The 22,250-nt window shown below is 48.6% G+C and overlaps 10 non-coding genes across 10 annotated transcripts; all 10 read left to right on the forward strand.

Annotated features, from left to right (window-relative positions):
• Positions 1-5,148: 5,148 nt before the first annotated feature.
• TRNAS-CGA (transfer RNA serine (anticodon CGA)) lies at positions 5,149-5,230 on the forward strand. Its single transcript has one exon. It is a non-coding gene; the product is annotated as a tRNA-Ser (tRNA).
• A 78-nt stretch (positions 5,231-5,308) lies between these two features.
• On the forward strand, positions 5,309-5,390 carry TRNAS-CGA (transfer RNA serine (anticodon CGA)). The gene has a single exon. It is a non-coding gene; the product is annotated as a tRNA-Ser (tRNA).
• Positions 5,391-10,477: 5,087 nt separating this feature from the next.
• On the forward strand, positions 10,478-10,559 carry TRNAS-CGA (transfer RNA serine (anticodon CGA)). The gene has a single exon. It is a non-coding gene; the product is annotated as a tRNA-Ser (tRNA).
• Positions 10,560-10,635: 76 nt separating this feature from the next.
• Positions 10,636-10,717, forward strand: TRNAS-CGA (transfer RNA serine (anticodon CGA)). Its single transcript has one exon. It is a non-coding gene; the product is annotated as a tRNA-Ser (tRNA).
• A 76-nt stretch (positions 10,718-10,793) lies between these two features.
• TRNAA-CGC (transfer RNA alanine (anticodon CGC)) lies at positions 10,794-10,875 on the forward strand. The gene has a single exon. It is a non-coding gene; the product is annotated as a tRNA-Ala (tRNA).
• Positions 10,876-15,878: 5,003 nt separating this feature from the next.
• On the forward strand, positions 15,879-15,960 carry TRNAS-CGA (transfer RNA serine (anticodon CGA)). The gene has a single exon. It is a non-coding gene; the product is annotated as a tRNA-Ser (tRNA).
• Positions 15,961-16,036: 76 nt separating this feature from the next.
• TRNAS-CGA (transfer RNA serine (anticodon CGA)) lies at positions 16,037-16,118 on the forward strand. The gene has a single exon. It is a non-coding gene; the product is annotated as a tRNA-Ser (tRNA).
• A 76-nt stretch (positions 16,119-16,194) lies between these two features.
• TRNAS-CGA (transfer RNA serine (anticodon CGA)) lies at positions 16,195-16,276 on the forward strand. The gene has a single exon. It is a non-coding gene; the product is annotated as a tRNA-Ser (tRNA).
• Positions 16,277-16,510: 234 nt separating this feature from the next.
• TRNAS-CGA (transfer RNA serine (anticodon CGA)) lies at positions 16,511-16,592 on the forward strand. Its single transcript has one exon. It is a non-coding gene; the product is annotated as a tRNA-Ser (tRNA).
• A 76-nt stretch (positions 16,593-16,668) lies between these two features.
• TRNAS-CGA (transfer RNA serine (anticodon CGA)) lies at positions 16,669-16,750 on the forward strand. Its single transcript has one exon. It is a non-coding gene; the product is annotated as a tRNA-Ser (tRNA).
• The last annotated feature ends 5,500 nt before the right edge of the window (positions 16,751-22,250 follow it).

Genomic DNA, 22,250 nt, shown 5'->3' on the forward strand with positions numbered 1-22,250 from the left:
ACCATGTCTGGGCTATAACATTCAAGGACGAAGTCGGAAAAAAGAAGCTGCTGTCAGCGAAGGCCTTTAGTGTCAAAGAACACCGCTGCGTCGCCATTGACCCTTGCAACCAGGATATTAGAATGAAGCTGTTCTGGCTGCTTCACACGACTCCCGACGAGGACGTCAGAGCAGCCTTGGCGCCGTTCGGAACGGTGACCGAAATTTCCAGGGAGCGGTGGCGAGTACCAGGGTGCGGCGACAAAGGTTCTCACACGCGTCTGGTATCGTTACGGCTGAAGGCTGGTATGACCATGGAAGACATCCCGCATCAGCTACGAGTATCAGAGGACCATGCGCTCGTGATTGTTCCAGGCAGAGCTCCGCTCTGCCTCCGATGCCGCGGCACCGGCCATATACGGCGCGAGTGCCGTGTGCCACGCTGTGGACTCTGTCGTCGTTTCGGCCACGACGAGACCCAGTGCGTGAAAAGCTACGCTAACGTGACCGGGTCTGGCTGGAGCGACGCGTTAGACGAGCACTTGATGGATCAAGCGGACGCGGAAGAGACTGCTGGAGCGGGCGGAGACCCACGAGGCACGGAAGAGAAGCCAGTGGTCATGGCAAGCGTCAAGTGCCAACCCAGAAAGGGCAGTAGCGAGGCAGTGGCCAAGAATGAAGTGCAAAGTGAACCGTCTGCAGAAAATTCTACGGTGCGTGAAAGTGAGGGGGACGCGGAGGCTGCCGAGGGCGTTCTGCGACAGGGCAACTCTGGCGCTGCCTTCATCGAAGAATCCGGCGAGAAAATGGACCAGGCCAGCGCCGTCTCAAAGAGACCTCGCGAAATACCCGATCAAGATGTCAGGCTTGAGCAAGACGACGGTGACAGCAGCGAAGGGCCACCCACGAAGGCTTCCTCTTTCCGGCGGTCTACACTCAAGCCCAAGCCGAACGTTCCGCTCGAGAGGAGGCCGACGCGAGAACATCCACCTGAGGGGCGCCAGACGCCGACCAATCCGCCAGGTGGTCGGCAGACGCCGACCGTCCCACCAGACGGGCGACAGACGCCGACTGTCCCACCAGATAAGCGGACAACGCCGACAGTTCCCCCGCGGTAGCGGGGTGCTGTTCGGTAGAAGGCTCAGTAAGGACTAGGTGCTGCGGAACCTTTAAGTGAATGATGAGTAGCGCATTTGGTAACGTCATGCCTTCGCCGTATGAGACGGAGCTTTTGATGGTGTAGGGTTTTGTTTTTTGTAAGTTTGGCGGTCTTTGATCTCCGAAATGTATTGTAGTTTGTGCTTGCTCTCCTCTTTCAATGGCAAATAATCATGGAATAGCAATACGTATTGGCACGCTTAACGTACGAGGGCTAACGGCTAGACGGCGACAAGCACAATTAAGTCGCCTGATGCTGGAAAACGACATAGATATTCTTGCTGTTCAAGAAACTAAAATTGAAAGCGAAGAGCAAACGGACAAAATGGTTCAGGTTTTTAAATCCCGTTACAACACTTGTGTTTGTCATGGAGTAGGTAAGGCCGGTGGCTGTCTTTTATTTTTGCGTAATTCAATAGGTATTGTTGCGCAGAGTGTAATGTCGGCCCAAGATGGGCGATTGGTCCTATGTGATTTCTCTTTCAATAATATTGATTGGCGAGTTGTCTGTGTGTACGCTCCAAACAAAATTAGTGATAGAAAAAATTTTTTTAACTTTGTTGAGTCACACCTGACGTGTGAAAGAAATGTTGTTCTTCTTGGTGACTTCAATTGTGTTTGCATGTCCGAAGATAGGGTGCCCAGTAAAATAATACGGGATACAAGTGCGCATCAACTCTGCGCAATCGTGGCAGACTATGATTTAGTAGACGTTGGAAGCATATTAAGCGGTAACAGTGTTGTTTTTACTCATTTCCAAGGGCAGAGTCACGCTCGACTAGATCGTTTGTACGTATCAGCAAACCTTGCGCGAACGGTCAATAGCTACGCAGTAAAGCACGTGAGCTTCAGTGATCACAGCCTAGTAACGTGTACATTGGGCACGAAACATAGAGGGTCTCACTTTAACTGGGAACTGTGGAAAATGAACGAAACGATCTTAAGTGATGAATGGTTTGTCAAAACGGTAAAAGGAAAAATGGACGTAATGCAAATAGATGCTACAACAAATTGGGCTGAGCTGTGGGAGCAGTTTAAAATTGAAGTGAAAATGAGTGCGATCGAGGGGGCTTGTGTGATGCGTCATAAAGCTAAACAAAGAGAGAAAGAACTGCAAAGCATGCTCGATTATTTTCTAAACGCGGAGTGCACAATACCGGGATTGTTTTCGAAACAGATTAGAGAAATTAAACGCGAACTTGAAAGGGTGGACGCTCAAATTTACCAAGGAGCCGCGATAAGAGCACGATCCGAGAGGCTGTGGCTGGGAGAGGCGCCAACTAAGCGCGCGCTCAGTGACGAAAAGGGTTACGCATCCAAAAACATAATAAAAGAAATTTGTTTTAACAACACAATGTCAAAAGACCCAGAAGTAATTGAAAAAGCTTTCGTTGAACACTACCGAGCGTTGCTCGGTAGGCAGGTGCCCGTAACAGAAGAGTTTGTGAACACCTTTCTAACACTTCTGCCAAAATTACAAGACGAAATAAAAGAGGGACTCGAGAGACCGATCTCTGCGAAAGAAATTACAGAAGCCATAGAAGACTTGGGTAAAGGAAAGGCGCCTGGACCAGACGGCCTAGGAGCAGCTTTCTATAAAACTTTCAAGGCCGAAATAAGCGAGATACTGCACTGTGTAATATCAGAAGCTCATGAAACTAAGCACTTGCCGCCATCATTTAGAAAAAGTCATGTTGTGCTTATACCGAAAACCACCGATACGGTAAAGCTGAAATCTGTCGCTGGATACAGGCCCATAAGTCTTACGAATTCGGATTATAAAATCTACATGAAGGTGCTCGGAAAAAGGATGCAGTCAGTTATTAAATCCATAGTAGGCCCACACCAAACATGCGGTATTAGGAATAGAACAATATTGTCGAATATTCACATCGCTAGGAGTATATTGGAATGCTGTGATGCGAACCTCGAAGGTGTAGCAATGGTTCAGTTAGACCTAGAAAAAGCTTTTGACAGGGTTGCTCACAGCATACTTTTTGCCCTGCTAAAACACATTAATGTAGGCGAAGTGATTCAGGACGGAGTAGCCATGGCTTATGAGAACTGTTCCGCTCACCTTATAATCTATAAAAGACTCAGCGAAAATATACCAGTATTATCCAGTGTGCGCCAGGGGTGCCCTTTGTCGCCCTTACTTTTTGCGATTTTTCTTGAACCTTTCTGTTTGAAGGTACGAGAAAACGAAAACATTCGCGGCTACCGTCTTTTAACTCAGGAAGTAAAAATACTAGCTTACGCAGATGACATCGCACTTTTTTGCATTGACCAAGAGAGCATTCGGGAGGCAGTCAAGGATGCAAGAAAGTTTTGCAGTCTAACGGGGAGTGCCATAAGCTGGCCAAAAAGCTTAGGCTTCTGGCACGGTGAATGGGACAGCCGGCCTGCAGTGTTAGAAACAGTACCGTTCACAGATACGCCAACCAGTTATCTTGGTGTTCCTTTGGAATACTATCGCGATACCACGACGCAATGGACTGAACAAACTGAGCGGGCTAAAGCACAAACAACGAAGTGGGGAGGCAAGAATCTGTCAATATTCACGAGAGCCACTGTCTGCAATTTATTTCTTGTCGCTAAAGTGTTTTATATGTTGCAAGTTTTATGTATATCCCGAGTGTGTGTACAAAAGTTGCACAGGGTTTTTGCTATGTTCGAGTGGGGATCAGGATGGGAGCGCACGAGTCGTCTGAATCTGTTTCACGCTGTGCAGAAGGGAGGGTTGGGTTTGTCGCATTTATTTTTGAAACAAGTAGTGTCGCGTTTCATGTTCTTGCGCGACGAAAGCGATTGTTTTTTGCGGTGCGTTATCCAGACGCGATTAGGTGACGCACTGCCAGAATATGTTGTGACGTCGTATGGCATACGTCAAGTGGTTGTCCGAGGTTTTTTGTTTGAAGTGATAAGCTCTTTCCGTTTTCTAAAAGTACACTTTTCTTTGGAATACCTGAACACAGTCGCAAGAAAGCGATTATACCGAGATTTAGTTAATATCATGTGTCCAGTACCAATATACCGTGCAGTATATGCACTGGGGCGTGAGCAGAATGTCTTAAAAAGAGTTAAGAAAATGCCTGTAAGAGCAACAACAAAAACTTTTTTTTTCATGCTACACACTGGCACGCTTCCTGTCAAGCCATGGCTGCAGGAGAAGGGGATCTTTGTACCCTGGAGTGTGAATTGCCAGATATGTCAGAAACCGGAGACAATGGAGCATATTTTTCTGGAGTGCAGGGACTCAGTCTTCCTTTGGGACATTCTACAAAGGACACTAAAAAAAGAATTTCCTTTAACACCTTTTGGAATCCGTTTTTTACCGTTTGAAGAGACAGAAGGCGTGCCATGTGATATGGTGATGTTACTCTGCATGCACAGCGTGTGGAAAACACGAATGGCGGTGCGTAATGAGGATGTTGACGCAAAACCGGCCAAAGAATATTTTGCTGAAAATGTATTGTACATTCGCGAAGCGTTTAAAGCGCTCAGCGAACCACCTGAGTGGTTAACAGCATTTGAACAGCTTGCAAACATTCAGCCTTTTTAAACCAAAATTAAACGACAAGGTACACCCGCACATTGAACTGTCTTTTTTTGTTTTGTAATCGCAGCGGAGAATAGCTGTGAATCGTGTATTTGTTATAAAACAGGCAATAAAGAAAAAAAAAAAAAAGCGAAGTCGTGGCCGAGTGGTTAAGGCGATGGACTCGAAATCCATTGGGGTGTCCCCGCACAGCTTCGAATCCTGGCGGCTGCGTGTAGGTATCTTTTTTTTATTCGCCAGCCCTTCGTGAACGCGTATCATTGTGGCGCAGAAGTATTGCGGCTCATATGCGCAGTCGTGGCCGAGTGGTTAAGGCGATGGACTCGAAATCCATTGGGGTGTCCCCGCGCAGCTTCGAATCCTGGCGGCTGCGTGTAGGTATCTTTTTTTTTATTCGCCAGCCCTTCGTGAACGCGTATCATTGTGGCGTAGAAGTATTGCGGCTCATATGCGCAGTCGTGGCCGAGTGGTTAAGGCGATGGACTCGAAATCCATTGGGGTGTCCCCGCACAGGTTCGAATCCTGGCGGCTGCGTGTAGGTATCTTTTTTTTATTCGCCAGCCCTTCGTGAACGCGTATCATTGTGGCGCAGAAGTATTGCGGCTCATATGCGCAGTCGTGGCCGAGTGGTTAAGGCGATGGACTCGAAATCCATTGGGGTGTCCCCGCACAGGTTCGAATCCTGTCGGCTGCGTGTAGGTATCCTTTTTATTCGCCAGCCCTTCGTGAACGCGTATCATTGTGGCGCAGAAGTATTGCGGCTCATATGCGAAGTCGTGGCCGAGTTGCTTCCGGCCACCGAGCGTGACGGACGCATGATGACGGGCTCCGTTGGAGCGGCTTCAGCGGCCTTTTCTGGCCGCGGAAACAGGACGATGGAACAGGAGGGCACCTACCAAGTTGTTCTGCCAGGTCTGCCAACAGGTCGTTATGTTTTAAATACAGTTTTTTTGCACGCTGATATCACGGCGCGACCGTACCGGATTGAAGATTTCCGTGACGCATTGGCACCGCATTCGCTTCTTCCGGATGTTATCGCCCTGGGGGCGTATCGCATGAGCCATGTCTGGGCTATCACTTTCAAGGACGCGGACGCGGTGAAGAAGATCTCGAGCATCGGGGAGCTGCGTGTAAAAAACCGGCGCTGCCTGGTGATTGACCCGGCGAACCAGGACGTTCGACTGAAGCTCCACTGGCTTCTACACAATGTGCCTGATGAGGACGTGCGTGTCGCCTTTGCGCCCTATGGAAAAGTTACCGAAGTAGCCCGGGAGCGCTGGCGTGTACAAGGTATGACAGAGAAGGGATCAACCACCCGGCTTGTCACCCTCAAGTTGAAAGCGGGCGTGAAGTTGGATGACTTGCCACACCAGCTGAGCGTTGGCGGTGAGTTGGCGCTTGTCGTGGTACCAGGCAGACCCCCGCTATGCCTTCGGTGTCGCGGTACGGGCCACATCCGCAAGGAATGTCGAGTCCCGCGTTGCGGAATCTGCCGACGCTTCGGGCACGAAGAAGACCAGTGTACTCGCACTTACGCGAGCATTACAGGCCCGGGAACCAGCGAGGACGCGTCCGAGATGCTGATGGACGAGACGGATGCTGAGGAAGCAGCCCGTGTGGGTGGACAACCACAGCGCCATACTCAGCCATCGTTCACGACTCTGGTGAAGCAGAAGGCGGGGCCCTCCGGCGCAACAGATGGTAGTGTACAGGCGCAGCATAAGCCTGAACAGGACGACGATGACAAGGCAAAGGAGGCGGCGAAAGCCGCGGACGCTAAAGAAAGCAGCGTGGAGACCCCCGGCAACCAGGAAGCGGCGAGCACCATTGCTGGAAAACGTCCGCACGAAGAAAGCGGGGACGTCAAGCTGCAGCCAGGCGGTAGCGGCGATGAGCCTCCGCCGAAGGCAGGGGGAGTGAGACGCTCGTCTTTAAAACCGCGGCCGAACCTTCCGGCCGACCCGCGGAAGGCGGGGAAACAGCCTCCGTAGTAACACAGTGTCCTGGTCGGTGTCAGCGCCGGTTGTGTTGGTCGACCGGTGTCAAGAGGTCCTGGCAGTCGTGAGGAAGGCTACGTCAACCATGAAGGTAGGCACCATGCGGATAGAGGCGTTTCTTCTTCTAAGACATGGCTTTTAATCTTATTGCTCCACTTCGAGTTGCGACTTTGAACGTCAGAGGTCTGGGAGCAAGAAGGCGACAATACCAGCTTAATCGCCTTCTTCTGGATAACGATATTGACATAATTGCTTTACAAGAGTCGAAAATAGAGAGCCAAGAGCACACTGACCGCATGGTGTCTTCCTTTCAAGCAAACTTTCATGTGTGCGTTTGTCATTCTGTTGGGACGTCGGGTGGGTGCCTTGTATTCATACGTAAGACGTTAAGAGTGAACGTAGAGTCTGTATTTGCATGCCCAAGTGGTCGCCTTCTGATTGCTGATTTCACATTTTCGAATTTTTGGTGGCGAATTGTTTGTGTATATGCTCCTAATGTAGAAAGCGAGCGTAAAATTTTCTTTGAATCACTTGAGCCATGGTTGAATGGCGACAAGCTTTTGCTTGTACTAGGAGACTTCAACTGTGTGTGCGCCGCAGCTGACAGAGTGAAGTTTAGGCCACTGAGAGACAAGAGCTCTGAAGTTTTGAATACTTTTGTGCATGAGTATGGTCTCGAGGATGTTGGCAATGTGTTTTCCACTGGGACCCACCCACAATACACGCACTTTCAGCGGGAGAGCCATGCGAGACTAGACAGAATGTATGTATCTGTCGATCTTATGCCGCTATGCTCAAGTTATGACGTTAAACCTGTGCCTTTCAGTGATCATTGCCTCGTGAGCATGACTTTAGGAATGAAGGGCAGGAAATTGTGCTTTAACTGGCACTTATGGAAATTGAACACAAAGCTTTTGGAGGATGAAGGGTTCATTATACAAATAAAGACCAAGCTAAACAAACTGCTAGACGCGCAGCCAGCTAGTTTTGCAACTGAATGGGAGGGGTTCAAAGAGTGGGTAAAAATGAAAGCAATAGGAAAGAGCAGCGTGGCTCGCTATAAAGAGAAAGAAAAAGAAAAAGAAATGAACGGGCAACTTGAATGGATGCTGAGCATGGAAAATAGCGCGCCGGGAACTTTCACGAAAGAAATACGGGAAGTGAAATGCCAGCTCGAAAGAATCGACGCGGACAGGTATAGGGCCGCCGTCATACGTGCAAGGTCTGAAAAATTGTGGGCTGGCGAAACGCCGACAAAACGAGCGCTATCAGACGAGAAAAGATACGCTTGCCAGAAAGAAATTAGGAGCATCCGATTTGACGGCCGGACTTCGGAAGATGCGAGAGACATTCAGTGTGCTATAGCTGAACATTTCACAGAACTTCTTAGCAATAAGCTCGAGACCATAGAAGGCTTCCATGTAGACTTCTTGAGGCTGGTGCCAAGACTAGATGATGAAATTAAGGAACGTCTTGAACTGCCTATAACTTTACAGGAGATAGAAAAAGCAATAGACGACCTACCATCTGGGAAAGCTCCTGGACCAGATGGGCTAAGTGCGGCCTTTTATAAAACCTTTAAGCTTCCTGTTGCACAGTGCATGCTCCATGTGATAACTGAGGCTTATGAACGCAAACAGGTTCCATTGTCTTTCAACACGTCTCACATCGTTCTCATTCCCAAGACTGATGATCCGGAAGAACGACTGTTGGTGGGGTCATATCGACCGATTAGTCTCACCAACGTCGACTACAAAGTATTTATGAAGGTTCTAGCAAAAAGACTGCAGTCTGTGATCACGAAATTGGTAGGGTCTCACCAGACGTGTGGAATTAAAGGCCGTAGCATCGCTACAAATATACATGTCGCACGCAACGTATTAGAGTGTGTCGATGCAGTTGGCGGTCAGATAGCAATGATGCAGCTCGACTTGGCGAAAGCCTTTGACCGCGTCTCCCACGAAATCCTTTTTTCCATCCTGCAACACTCCAAACTAGGCGACATTATAGTAGAGGGCGTAAAAATGGCCTACAAGAACTGTACGACCCGCATTATAGTTAATGGCGATCTCACTGACAGACTTGCTGTACGTTCTTCAGTAAGACAGGGATGCCCGCTTTCCCCCTTGCTTTTTGCAGTGTATTTAGAGCCGCTATGCCTGGCAATTATCGACTCTGACCGAATTTCAGGTTACAGACTGCAGTCATCACACGTGAAAGTACTCGCGTATGCTGACGATATAGCGGTTTTTTTGCGCTGATAGACAGAGCATCTGTGAAGCGACAATTGTGATTGAAAAATTCTGCGCTCAGACTGGAAGTCAGATCAATTGGGGAAAAAGTTCCGGTTTTTGGCATGGCGAATGGGACGTAACACCGGGTTCTTTTTCTCGGCTTCGATGGTCCACCTTGCCAACGCGGTATCTAGGAGTACCTCTGGATTGTTATCGCGATCCCAGCTCGTACTGGAAAGAAGAAACTTCGAGAATGAAAGAGAAAGCGGTCGCGTGGCAAGGAAGACAGCTATCAATGTTTTCCCGTGCCTCTATCTGTAATGTCTTTTTGATTTCGAAGCTCTGGTATGTCATGAATGTGCTGTGTGCGACCCGAACAGCTATTCAAAAAATGCATCGTGTTTTTGCTGTTTTTATTTGGGCGTCCACCTGGGAAAGAACTAGCCGAACTAACCTGTTTGTTTCCGTTAAAAGCGGAGGCCTTGGCCTGGCGCATCTTTTTTTGCGTCAAGTGGTCTCGCGATTTATGTTTTTGCGTGATCAAAGTGATCCCTTTCTAAGATCTGTTATGCAAGTGCGCCTACAGAGACTGCTCCCTGGAAGGGTAGTCTCCTGTGATAACATGTGTGGTGCTGTGACAGGATACTTGCGCGAGGTTGTTCTTTCGTGCAAGATGCTGGAAGTACGTTTCAGCCCTGAATACCTATGTAATGTCAATAAGAAAAAGCTGTACAAAGCGTTGGTTGACGTGATGTTGCCGGAACCCATTTATCGGACACCACACTTTGGAGGCCCAGGGCAAGATATTTTAAAAAGAGTTAAGAACATGCCCGTTAGACCTGTGGTCAAAACCTTTTTTTTTAAGCTGCATTCCGGTACGCTGCCTGTTAAAACCTGGCTGCATGATAAAGGTTTTTTCGTGCCATGGACAACAAACTGCTTGTTATGCAGGAAGCCCGAGACAGTGGAACATGTTTTCCTAGAATGTTGGGATCCAATTTTTTATTGGGATGTCCTTCAGAGGACGATTAAAAAGGAACTCCCTTTAAGTCCTTACGGCATCCGGTACTTATCAGTTGAAAGTGAAGAAGTGCCCTACGATTTAATTATGCTTCTTGGCCTCCACAGTTTGTGGAAAACGCGAATGCAGGTGCGACATGCAGACATAAATACAAGATCCACACGTGAAAACTTCATCGAAAGTGCAGTTTATCTTCGCGAATGTTTCAGGGCTCAGACTGATCCACCAGAGTGGATATCACTGTTTGATGATTTGTCACAAATGAAAAGTTTTTAGCACCACTCGCCTCAGCCCAAGTGTGGCTGAAGTGTTTTACCATATGTTACTTTGTATTACACGTCCAAGACGGCAATAAAGAAAAAAAAAAAAAAGAAGTCGTGGCCGAGTGGTTAAGGCGATGGACTCGAAATCCATTGGGGTGTCCCCGCACAGGTTCGAATCCTGGCTGCTGCGTGTAGGTATCTTTTTTATTCGCCAGCCCTTCGTGAACGCGTATCATTGTGGCGCAGAAGTATTGCGGCTCATATGCGAAGTCGTGGCCGAGTGGTTAAGGCGATGGACTCGAAATCCATTGGGGTGTCCCCGCACAGGTTCGAATCCTGTCGGCTGCGTGTAGGTATCTTTTTTATTCGCCAGCCCTTCGTGAACGCGTATCATTGTGGCGCAGAAGTATTGCGGCTCATATGCGCAGTCGTGGCCGAGTGGTTAAGGCGATGGACTCGAAATCCATTGGGGTGTCCCCGCACAGGTTCGAATCCTGTCGGCTGCGTGTAGGTATCTTTTTTATTCGCCAGCCCTTCGTGAACGCGTATCATTGTGGCGCAGAAGTATTGCGGCTCATATGCGCAGTCGTGGCCGAGTGGTTAAGGCGATGGATTCGCAATCCATTGGGGTGTCCCCGCACAGGTTCGAATCCTGGCGGCTGCGTGTAGGTATCTTTTTTTTATTCGCCAGCCCTTCGTGAACGCGTATCATTGTGGCGCAGAAGTATTGCGGCTCATATGCGCAGTCGTGGCCGAGTCCATTCTGCTTCCGGCTCCCGAGCTAAACGGATCGTAGGATCATGGGCTCCAATGGAGCGGCATATGCGGCTGTTAGCCGCGGCAACAGGCTTTCGACGGAGGAAGATAAGGATTTCCAGATTATTTTGCCTCGGCTACCTACAGGACGCATTGTTTTAAATACAGTTTTTTTGCACGGCGACGCTCGTGTTCGCCCGTTCCGTGTGGAAGATTTCCGGGACGCGCTTCAAGCTGTTGGTATGCTCTCTGGCGTCGTCGCCCTTGGAGCATACCAAATCAACCATGTATGGGCGGTGACGATGAAGACAGCCGAGGCTGCCGAAAAGCTGGCTGCCCTGAAGGAGCTACAGGTGAAGGGGCGTCGCTGCCTGGTCATCGACCCCAAGGAACAACAGGTGAAGCTTCGTATCCACTGGCTTCTGCATGGGGTGGACGACGAAGACGTCAAGACCGCGCTGGCCTCCTTCGGCAAAGTGACGGAAGTGACCCGGGAGCGCTGGCGAGTGGATGGCGTTTCCGACAAGGGCTCGACGACCCGAGCAGTGCTGCTGCAGCTGAAAGCCGGAATGAAAGTTGACGACCTGCCCCACCAGATCCGCGTCGCCGGCGAGCTTGCGCTGGTGGTAGCCCCAGGTCGCCCCATGCAGTGCCTACGCTGCCGGGGCTCTGGCCACGTTCGACGAGAATGCAAGGTTCCCCGTTGTTCCCGGTGCAGGCTTTTTGGACACAACGACGCGGACTGTGTACGCTCTTACGCAGTAGCCGCGGGCTCGGCGCAGAGCGAGCCGTCGGCATCAGAACATATGATGGACGTGACCGAGGCGGAGGAAGCGGCCAAGGGTGCTGGAAACAGCAACGTGGCGGCAGAAACGAGCGCGACGACCAAGCAGGCCGAAGCAGGAAGGAATAATATCCCTCCCCCTAAGGAACCAGCAGCTACAGTCGAGAGCGTGCAGACGGCCCCGCAAGAAAATGAGAGCCACCAGCGAGCTACGGATGCAACGCAGGCAGAGGCGGACGACAACGCGACCCATGCTAGCGCCCGCGTCGAATCCGTCTCGGCACCGGTCAAGAGATCCCTGCAGCACGAGGAGAAAGTCGACGGAAAGGCCGGCGGTGACTCCGAGCCACCACCCGCTAAGACGCTACCCGGAAGGCGCTCCACCATCAAGCCTAAGCCGAACTTGGAGGCTGACCGCAGGCTCACCCCGAAGCTGACCAAAGACGAACTCGGACGACGGCCACCGGATGGCCACGGAGGCGTCTAGCGGTCAGCTAGACGTTAAGGTGAGCACCATGCTCCGGGCCTTCTCCCCTCCCGTTTAAATCAGTAATGGCTACCAACCCGTCGCTTAGCCTCGGCACGCTAAACGTTCGAGGTCTGGCCGCCAAAAAGAAACAGAGTCAGGTTTACAGACTACTAGTGGACCACGACCTCGACGTTTTAGCCGTGCAAGAAACCAAGGTAGACGGCGAGGAGGAGACCGGGAGCATGGTGCAAAGGTTCACGTACAACTACTATACGGTAGTGAGCCACGCCTTAGGGACTTCGGCGGGATGTGTGTTGTTCGTGAGGAAGCTTCCAGGACTGGTTATTGACGGTTACTTCTCGTGCACTTCCGGTCGACTTGTCGTTTGTGATTTCAGTTATTGCGATGTCAAATGGCGCGTGTTGTGCATTTATGCACCTAATACAGTGCAAGAGAGGGCAACTTTCTTTTTGAACCTAAAGCATCACTTCTCTGTGCAAAAAACAATAGCCTGTGTAGGGGATTTCAACTGCGTATTGAATGCTGAGGATAGGTCTACGCGACGCGTAGTTTATGACAAAAGCAGCGATATCCTCGCACAAATTATACATGAGTTCGAATTAGAAGATGTCGCTGAGTGTTTTCGGGCTGACCGAGACGTGATGTACACTCACTTTCAGGGCACAAGTCACGCACGATTAGACCGGATCTATCTATCATACGATTTGGTAGAAAAATGCCAGTGCTATGCAGTTACGGCCATATCATTCTCGGATCACTGCCTGGTAAAATGCAGGGTAGGCAGCAAGAAAGAACGAAACAAATTCGTTTGGGAACTGTGGAAAATGAATTCTGAGCTGCTACGAGATGAAACTTTTAATGAAAAGGTAGTGGCTGCTCTGAATTCTTTTGCAACGGATAGTTCTATAAAGTTTGGCGAGGAATGGGAGTTGTTGAAGCAAACCATCAAAATGAAAGCAATTGAAAGAAGTAGCGTACTGCGTTATGAAGAAAAGGCCAGTGAAAAGGATTTAAAAACATTGCTGGCAAAATTGGCGACGCTGGAATGCAAGCAACCGGGCGCTTATCAAGACGATATGCGCGCTGTTAAGAAAAAGCTCGAAGTGTTCGACGAAGAACGCTATCGAGGCGCACTCGTGCGTGCTAGAGCAGAAAGACTAACATGCGGGGAAACGCCAACGAAAAGAGCGATGGGACTAGAAAAAAAACATTCCAGACGTAAGCAGATTGAGGCCATTGAATATGAAGGGGTGGTATTAACCGATAACAATAACATAGGGCATGCGTTCCTTGAGCATTACAAAAAACTTTTTGCATTCAGGCCTGTCAACATGCACGATTTCAATAATTTATTTTTGCAACGAATGCCACAGCTGTCGTCTGAAGTTAAAGAAACCTTAGAACGACCATTAACAGAACATGAAGTGATGAAGGCCATCGAAGACCTGAATCCTGGCAAGTCGCCAGGTCCAGACGGTCTTTGTGCCGCCTGGTACAAATCTTTTAAAGGCCACCTAGCTCATATCTTAACCGCCGTTTACAACGAAGCATACGAACTGAAAATACTTCCACCATCCTTTGGCCAGTCCCATACCGTACTAATACCGAAAACAGAAGACACCGAAAAGCTCAAGCAACTTTCATCATACAGACCCATTGCGCTTACTAATTGCGACTACAAAATATTGATGAAGGTGTTGGCACGGCGTATGCAGTCAGTCATTAAGGATGTAGTCGGCCCACACCAGACGTGTGGAATTCGCGGAAGAACCATCTTTACTAACATTCATAAGTTGAAGTGTGTGCTGGAGTGTTGTGATGCCATGTGTGAGGCAGTTGCGATCCTCCAGCTAGACTTGGAGAAAGCATTTGACTGTGTTTCTCACGAGATATTGCTCACCATCCTTCAACATGTTAATTTTGGCCACATAATCACTGAGGGGGTGACCATGGCGTACCGGAGTTGCTATACGAGACTTATAATTAATCAAATGCTGGGGGCTCCCATTAACGTGAAGCGCTCCGTTCGCCAGGGTTGTCCACTCAGCCCACTCCTGTTTTGTGTTTACATAGAAACGCTATGTCAGGCCATCATTGAAAATGAATACATTAAGGGATTTTGCCTCCAAGCAGCAGAGGTGAAGTTATTGGCATATGCTGACGATGTGGCTGTATGTTGTAAAGATACGCAAAGTGTATTGAACGCAGTGAGTATCGTCAGACAGTTTGGTAATGCCACTAATAGCTTCGTGAACTGGCAGAAATGTTTGGGGTTTTGGCACGGGGAATGGGCGTCCACACCAGACCACTTTTCCAACGTAACCTGGGTCACGACGCCAGTTAAGTACCTTGGCGCACCCCTTGATGCCTACAGGGACAGTAGCGAATACTGGAAGGAGCGAACAAAAGAAGTAAAAGAAAAAGCCGACCGATGGAACGCCGTTCACTTGTCCATGTTCGCGCGAGCTACAGCGTGCAACACGTTTCTCGTGACAAAGATCTGGTACGTGATGCAGGTCCTACAGTGCTCTCGGATTAATGTGCAGAAACTGCACCGCGTGTTCGCTGTATTCGTGTGGGCATCGAGCTGGGAGCGATGCAGCCGAGATAATCTCTTCCGACGCGTGAAGGATGGTGGTCTGGGGTTGGCGCACCTTTTCTTGCGTCAACTGGTGAATAGATTCTTCTTCTTTCGAGATACAAACGACCCATTTCTGCGCACGGTGATCCAAATGAGGCTTTCAAGATCACTTCCCGAGTTTGTAGTAGGTACCGAAATAATGCCAGGATCTGTCCGTGGGTTCTTTCGGGAAATAGTTGATAGTGTTTCTTTTTTGCGTGTTCGTTTTTCAAGTGAATATTTGTGGAATGCAAAACGGAAAAAGTTATACCGTGATTTGTGTGATAGTGTATTGCTTGTACCCATGTACAGAGCCGTGTACAGTGGAGGCCCAGGCCTAGACGTCTTGAAAAGGGTGAAGATGATGCCAGTTCAACCAGCCACGAAATCTTTCTTCTTTAAATTACATACCGGTACCTTATCTGTTAAAATTTTCCTGGAACAACGTGGGTTCTACATGCCGTGGGGAACCCACTGCCTCATTTGTAAAAAACCGGAAAGCATAGATCATGTCTTCATCCACTGTTGGGAGGGGGTTTTCTTCTGGGACGTGTTGCAAAGGACTTTGAAAAAGGAGTTACCGATAGATCCACACGGAATCAGGTTTCTGGCAGTTAATGATGACGAAGGATTCCCGTACGACCTTATCATGCTAACAGGCCTCCACTGTTTATGGCGCGCAAGAATGGCGGGCTACCATTGTGACCCGGATGCCCGACCGGCGCGTTTATACTTTCGAGAATGTATGCAAAAATATGTAGAAGTGCAGAAGTTGCAACAGCCTGTTCCTGAGTGGCTGCCGAGGGTTGAACCCCTGACAGCGCTCAAGGAATTTTAATACGACAATGTCATGCCACAGTAGCGGACGGCAACGAATGTGTATATTACTGTTTCTTGTTCCGTTTTTGTATTCATTATTTCCTTTTTGTCTTTTTCTTTCGTTTCTGTGTATATCATTTAAGGAATGTGTGTTGTGGTGACATGTCGAGGATTGGCAATAAAGAAAAAAAAAAAAAAGCAGTCGTGGCCGAGTGGTTAAGGCGATGGACTCGAAATCCATTGGGGTGTCCCCGCACAGGTTCGAATCCTGTCGGCTGCGTGTAGGTATCTTTTTTATTCGCCAGCCCTTCCTGAACGCGTATCATTGTGGCGCAGAAGTATTGCGGCTCATATGCGAAGTCGTGGCCGAGTGGTTAAGGCGATGGACTCGAAATCCATTGGGGTGTCCCCGCACAGGTTCGAATCCTGTCGGCTGCGTGTAGGTATCTTTTTTATTCGCCAGCCCTTCGTGAACGCGTATCATTGTGGCGCAGAAGTATTGCGGCTCATATGCGCAGTCGTGGCAGAGTGGTTAAGGCGATGGACTCGAAATCCATTGGGGTGTCCCCGCACAGGTTCGAATCCTGTCGGCTGCGTGTAGGTATCTTTTTTATTCGCCAGCCCTTCGTGAACGCGTATCATTGTGGCGCAGAAGTATTGCGGCTCATATGCGCAGTCGTGGCCGAGTGGTTAAGGCGATGGACTCGAAATCCATTGGGGTGTCCCCGCACAGGTTCGAATCCTGGCAGCTGCGTGTAGGTATCTTTTTTATTCGCCAGCCCTTCGTGAACGCGTATCATTGTGGCGCAGAAGTATTGCGGCTCATATGCGCAGTCGTGGCCGAGTGGTTAAGGCGATGGACTCGAAATCCATTGGGGTGTCCCCGCACAGGTTCGAATCCTGTCGGCTGCGTGTAGGTATCTTTTTTATTCGCCAGCCCTTCGTGAACGCGTATCATTGTGGCGCAGAAGTATTGCGGCTCTTATGCGCAGTCGTGGCCGAGTGGTTAAGGCGATGGACTCGAAATCCATTGGGGTGTCCCCGCACAGGTTCGAATCCTGTCGGCTGCGTCTAGGTGTCTTTTTTTATTCGCCAGCCCTTCGTGAACGCGTATCATTGTGGCGCAGAAGTATCTACATAGAAACAATGTGTGTGGCCATTATTGCAAATAACAATATACATGGTTTTAGATTAGCAGACACCGAAGTGAAGCTGCTAGCCTATGCTGACGGCGTTGCAGTGTGTTGCACAGACAGACCAAGTGTAACCAAAACAATAGCTGTAGTGAAACTTTTCTGTGACGTCAAGGGTAGCAGAGTAAATTGGAGCAAATCCCAAGCCTGTGGCACGGGGAGTGGTTTTCGGCACCGGACTACTTCGCGAATGTCAACCGCGCGAAAACTACGACGAGGTATCTGGGTGTTCCCCTCGACATGTACAAAAGCAACGATGAGTACTGGAGGAACCAAACTAATGAAACGAAAGAAAAAGTGGACAGATGGAGAAGCAATAACCCGTCTATTTTTTCTAAAGCGACAATTTGTAATATGTTTTTTATAGCGAAGCTATATAATGTTATGCAAATGCTGCATTGTTCTAGAGCAAATGTGCAAAGGCTGCACAGAGTGTTTGCTGTCTTCATCTGGGATTCAGCATGGGAGAGATGTAGCCGAACAAATTTGTTCAGAAGAGTGAAGGACGAGGGTGTGGGCTTGGCGCATCTTTTTGTTCGACAACTTGTCAACCGCTTTTTGTTTTTTTCGCGATGTGCGCGGTCCTTTTCTGCGCACCGTCGGGGTTATTTTAAGGAAGTGGTCGACAGTGTGCGTTTCCCTTCAGTTCGTTTTTCAAACGATTATCTGTGTCAAGTGAAAACGAAAACACTGTATAGAGATGTGTGCGACATTGTGTTCCCAGTGCCGTTATATAGAGCCATATACAGTGGAGGGCCTGGACAAGACGTCCTTAAACTGGTGAAACCCATGCAAGTGCCACCAGGGGTTAAAACCTTCTTTTTTAAGCTCCACACAGGAACGCTCTCTGTGAAGATGTTTGTGGAAGAACGAGGCTGTCTTGTGCCATGAGGATCACACCGTTTGATCTCCCAAAAGCTGGATACCATATATCATGTTTTCTTGCATTGCTGGGCCGCTGTTTTCTTATGGGACGTGTGTTTTCTTGTGGTGTCTTTTTTTATTCGCCAGCCCTTCGTGAACGCGTATCACTGTGGCGAAGAAGTGTTGCAGCTTATATGCGCCGTCGTGGCCGAGTGGTGGATTCCACTTCCGGCCACCGCCGTGAACGGTTTAGGAATGTTTTGCTCCCCTGTGGCGGTGCGAGCGGCTATGTCTAGCCGTGGTAACCGGAATGCAGCCAGTGCCAACCAGGATTATGAAATTACTTTATCTGCTCTACCAACCGGTCGTATTGTTTTAAACTCTGCATTTTTTCATGCGGATGTTCGTGGAAGACCTTACCATGTAGACCTGATGCACTAGGGGCTTTGGCAATGCTCCCTGATGATGAAGCGTTAGGGGTATACCAAATGAACCACGTGTGGGCGGTTACGCTGAAGACTACGGAGGCCAAGAATAGGCTGCTTTCTGCATCTGAAGTGTCTGTGAAGGAGCGCGGTTGTCTCGTCGTAGATACAAACAACCAAGATGTTTGACTAAAGCTAAAACACTGAAACTAGAAAACCTATGTGAAAAAGTGTTCGAAAATTTTTAATCAGAATACTGTCATACGAGTAATTCTTCCGTTTCCAATATTTTTGGTGTGCTAATACAACAAATTACAATTTTTTTTTCTATTTCACAATTTATTAGTTCACTCTTGGTGACCCCTATCAACCAGTGATTCCAGCGCAAGACTTGGGAAGACTGTCCAAACAAGATATGTCGTGCGGAATGGCGTTGCTCACTTCAACGCGGCGGTTTCGGCCGAGTTCTTTTATTTCCTTGCGTGTTTGTTAAAAGTGTGGCGTGCGCTTCACTTCAAATGTGACGTGACCTAGCGCACGGCATTCATTGGCGAAAAGTGTGAGTGGAAGTTTTTTGTTATCTTGCATGTTCACGCTGTGGCATCCGATGCGCTTGTCTCATCGTGACGATAAATGCGAAACGCTCCACGAAGAAACAGCACGCTATGTTCGTTTGCCCTCCGTAGCACAGGCTCTGAGTGTCCGACGGGCAGCAAGATTAGTAAGTCGAATGTTTTCTAAATGATGATGTGGGCAGGGATGTCTGACAACTGCTACATATGAACAATTACTGTCGCAAGGAATTATGAATGATTCTGTGAAAAAGATACGCATGTGTTGCTATACATTAGGTCTGTCTGCTGGCCATAGTACTTTTCATCCATTGAAACATATTTTGTTTGGTGAATTATATTGGTTGCATCATTCTAGACGAACAAAATAAGTTGCTTTTGAAACCTCTGAGGCAATGCCATTTATATCCGTCCTATTTGCTCACTTTCCTAAGGAAGTTACTAGAGCAATTGCCGTCAATAACAGCCTAATTGTGTTCACATTAAGAAGACAGACACCACTCCAATACGTAAAGGACACGCTGGCGTTTCAGCTGAGGTGAGTGGCAAGCTCGCCTCAGCCTCAAAAGCAAGATAACTGTTTGCGTAACGATCGAAATGGCGGACGCTAAAGAAATTCAAACATTCGCGCCAAGCCACCATATGATTTTGACGTCACTGCCATTTCCGGTTGTGACGTCACTTTTCTTATTTTTTTATTTTTTGCTTGCAGTTAGTTGTCCCCACAATACGTAGATGGCGACGGTTGCAACGAGCCGACAGGGGCGTAGCCAGCGGAGAGTGGGGGGGTGCTTATGGGGCTTCAGCCCTCCCCCCCCCCCGAAATTTTCTCGTGCTGTCATGCACCGCCGACCAAAACAACCCCCGGCGCCGGAAATCATTTGGGATTTTACCTAAAATGTATTTTTCAAGCTCGAAAAGACATTTCGGCGCGAAGATTGTGAACTCGGGCTGGATTTCATGCCAACGCCCATGCACCTGGAGTCACAAAACGCAAAGATCCCCATCCGAGCACAAAGTTTCAAGGGCGCTTTGATGGCGAGCGGGCTCGTCGCGGCATCTCGCGGAGGCGCGTAATCTACGGAGCGCGTAATTTCAATTCCGAAACTTTATGTTTATAAAGTTCTCATAAACTTTTGATGGGAAAGGTGCATTGACATTTCTAAAGCCGTGCTTCACATTTTCCATTCGGGAACATTGTCGGTAAAATGCTGTCAAAACACTTGACTCCAAAGGGGCATTACCTTTTCTAAATTCGAACATTGGAGTATCCAACGAGACAAGCTAAATTAACACACTATCAGACAAGTTGACAAAGTACGCAGCGAGGTGCGATGAGACTAAGCGTTGTGGTGGTTCATTTGTGCCGTCATATCACAGAAAAGAATATAAACTTTTTTTTTCACCTGCTCGAAAGCATCCATGTCAAGACACTAAAGCCAGCAAAGGTAACTACGTCCTTATTTATTTTTCTACTTTGGCTTTTTTTCGCGAGGACGTACACATTGAGCCTCTTCAATTTTCTTGTTCTCGCTACCCGCGGACTGCCAGAGCGAGCCAGAGCGCATGCGTTTTTCTCGTGTTGCGCCACCACCGCGCGGCGCACGTCGGTGCGCGTGTTTTCGTCTGGCCCAGTGGATTCTTGCCTGGCAGAGTTTTGGACGTTTCTAGCCCACGATGGTGGCTCAGTCTTGTGTGCGAAAGGGAGAAAAGCGGGGAGGACGCGCACCGCCTTCCATCGCGCGCGATACATCGGGGGGAGTGGAGGGAGGGGGAGGGGGGGCTCAATATTCTGTGGTCTGTGAACCTGTGATTGCCCGGCATATTTATTTGTAACTGTTTGACGCATCATATACAGTGACTTTTTCTTATGTATGTAGATTTATTTGAGACTTATACGTATATTTAAATATCTTGTTGCGAGGTTTTGTGTATACGTGTAGTGAAGTTTGTTTCCAGTGACACTTTTTTGCCCTTTATCAAGCTATATCCTCGCATTTGTATATTCCATTTTATCTTCCCACTTATAATGTACCAGGGCGAGTCAAATGAAAGTGAGCCAACCCACTCCACGCAATAATGGTTCGGTCCATTTCTGCGAGGCATATGCACGTAGCACACATGCATCTCTCATTTAGAAAAGTGACACGCAGGTGTGAGGATAAATGTTCGTGAATGCTCTCATACACTGGGTTGAACATGGTTGCGTGACATAATGGACGCTTCAAAAGTTGAACAGCGTGGTGTCATGAGGTTTCTGCTAGCTGAAAGTGTTTCCCTGAAAGAAATTAGTCACCGTATGGCTGCCGCGTACGTTGAACATTGCATTTCATTGGCCACTGTGAAGCGATGGAGCAAACGGTTCAAAGAAGGATGTGACAGTTACAAAAACGATCCAAGACCGGGCCAAAGCCACCGTGCAATCACCCCCAACGCAATTGCAAAGGCTGATGAGCTCATTCGACAAGAACGGAGTATATAAGCATCGATGAACTGGCAGAGCGCGTGAACATCAATTACGGTTCGGCTCACACGATAATTCATGAACATGTGGGTTATCGTCTCTTGTGTGCGCAATGGATGCCCAAGATTCTGAACCGCCGCCAGCAGACGGATAGGTTCGGCGTTGCCTTGACTCATATGATCCGGTATCACAAAGAGGGTCACGACTTCTTGTCTGCAATTGTCACCGGGGACGAATCATGGTGCCACCAATGCGAGCCTGAAACACGACAGCAATGCTTACCGTGGAAACATTCGAATTCACCACCCACAAAGAAAGCAAAGGCCGTCATTTCCGCTGGAAAGGAGTTGTTTACTTTTTTTTTCGATCATCAGGGGCAATTACTGATCCAATTTGCTAAACCTGGAGAGACTATCAATCGTTTCCGATATTGTGAAACGCCGTATCGGCTGCTTGTCGCAATCACGAACAAACGACGTGGAAAATTGGCGAATGGGGTTATCTTGCTCCACGACAATGTCCGTCAACACCTCGTTGATGTGGTTAACACGAAACTGGCAAAGTTCAAGTGGGAAACGCTGCAACATCCGCCATATAGCCCAGACCTGTCGCCTTGCGACTTCCACAATTTGGGGCAATTGAAAGGAAAAAAAAAACAGCTCAAGGGAACCATATTCGTGTCGGACGATGACGGGAAGGAGTCTGTTAGAGACTTTTTGAAGCAGCAACCCAAGGAGCTTTATGAGACTGGAATCAAGCGACTCGTTAGTCAGTGTTACAAATGTCGCAATGCTCATGGAGACTGCTTTTAAATAAAGTGTCCCGTTTGTCATATATTCGCATTGGCTCACTTTCATTTTATTCGCTCTCGTACATTTTGCAGAACTCCTGCTTTCTATATGTGCTCTCCGTGGCGACTATAATTTCGGTGTAATTACTCACAATACACGACCGGTGACAGCTCCTCCGGCGCAATACATTGGAACGAAGGACAGCGTTATTGAGATCTTACACTGGCCGTTGCATATGTACAAAAATGTAAACAGGGTTCT

Source organism: Dermacentor andersoni, chromosome 1, assembly GCF_023375885.2.
Source record: "Dermacentor andersoni chromosome 1, qqDerAnde1_hic_scaffold, whole genome shotgun sequence".
Classification (NCBI taxonomy): Eukaryota; Metazoa; Arthropoda; class Arachnida; order Ixodida; family Ixodidae; genus Dermacentor; species Dermacentor andersoni.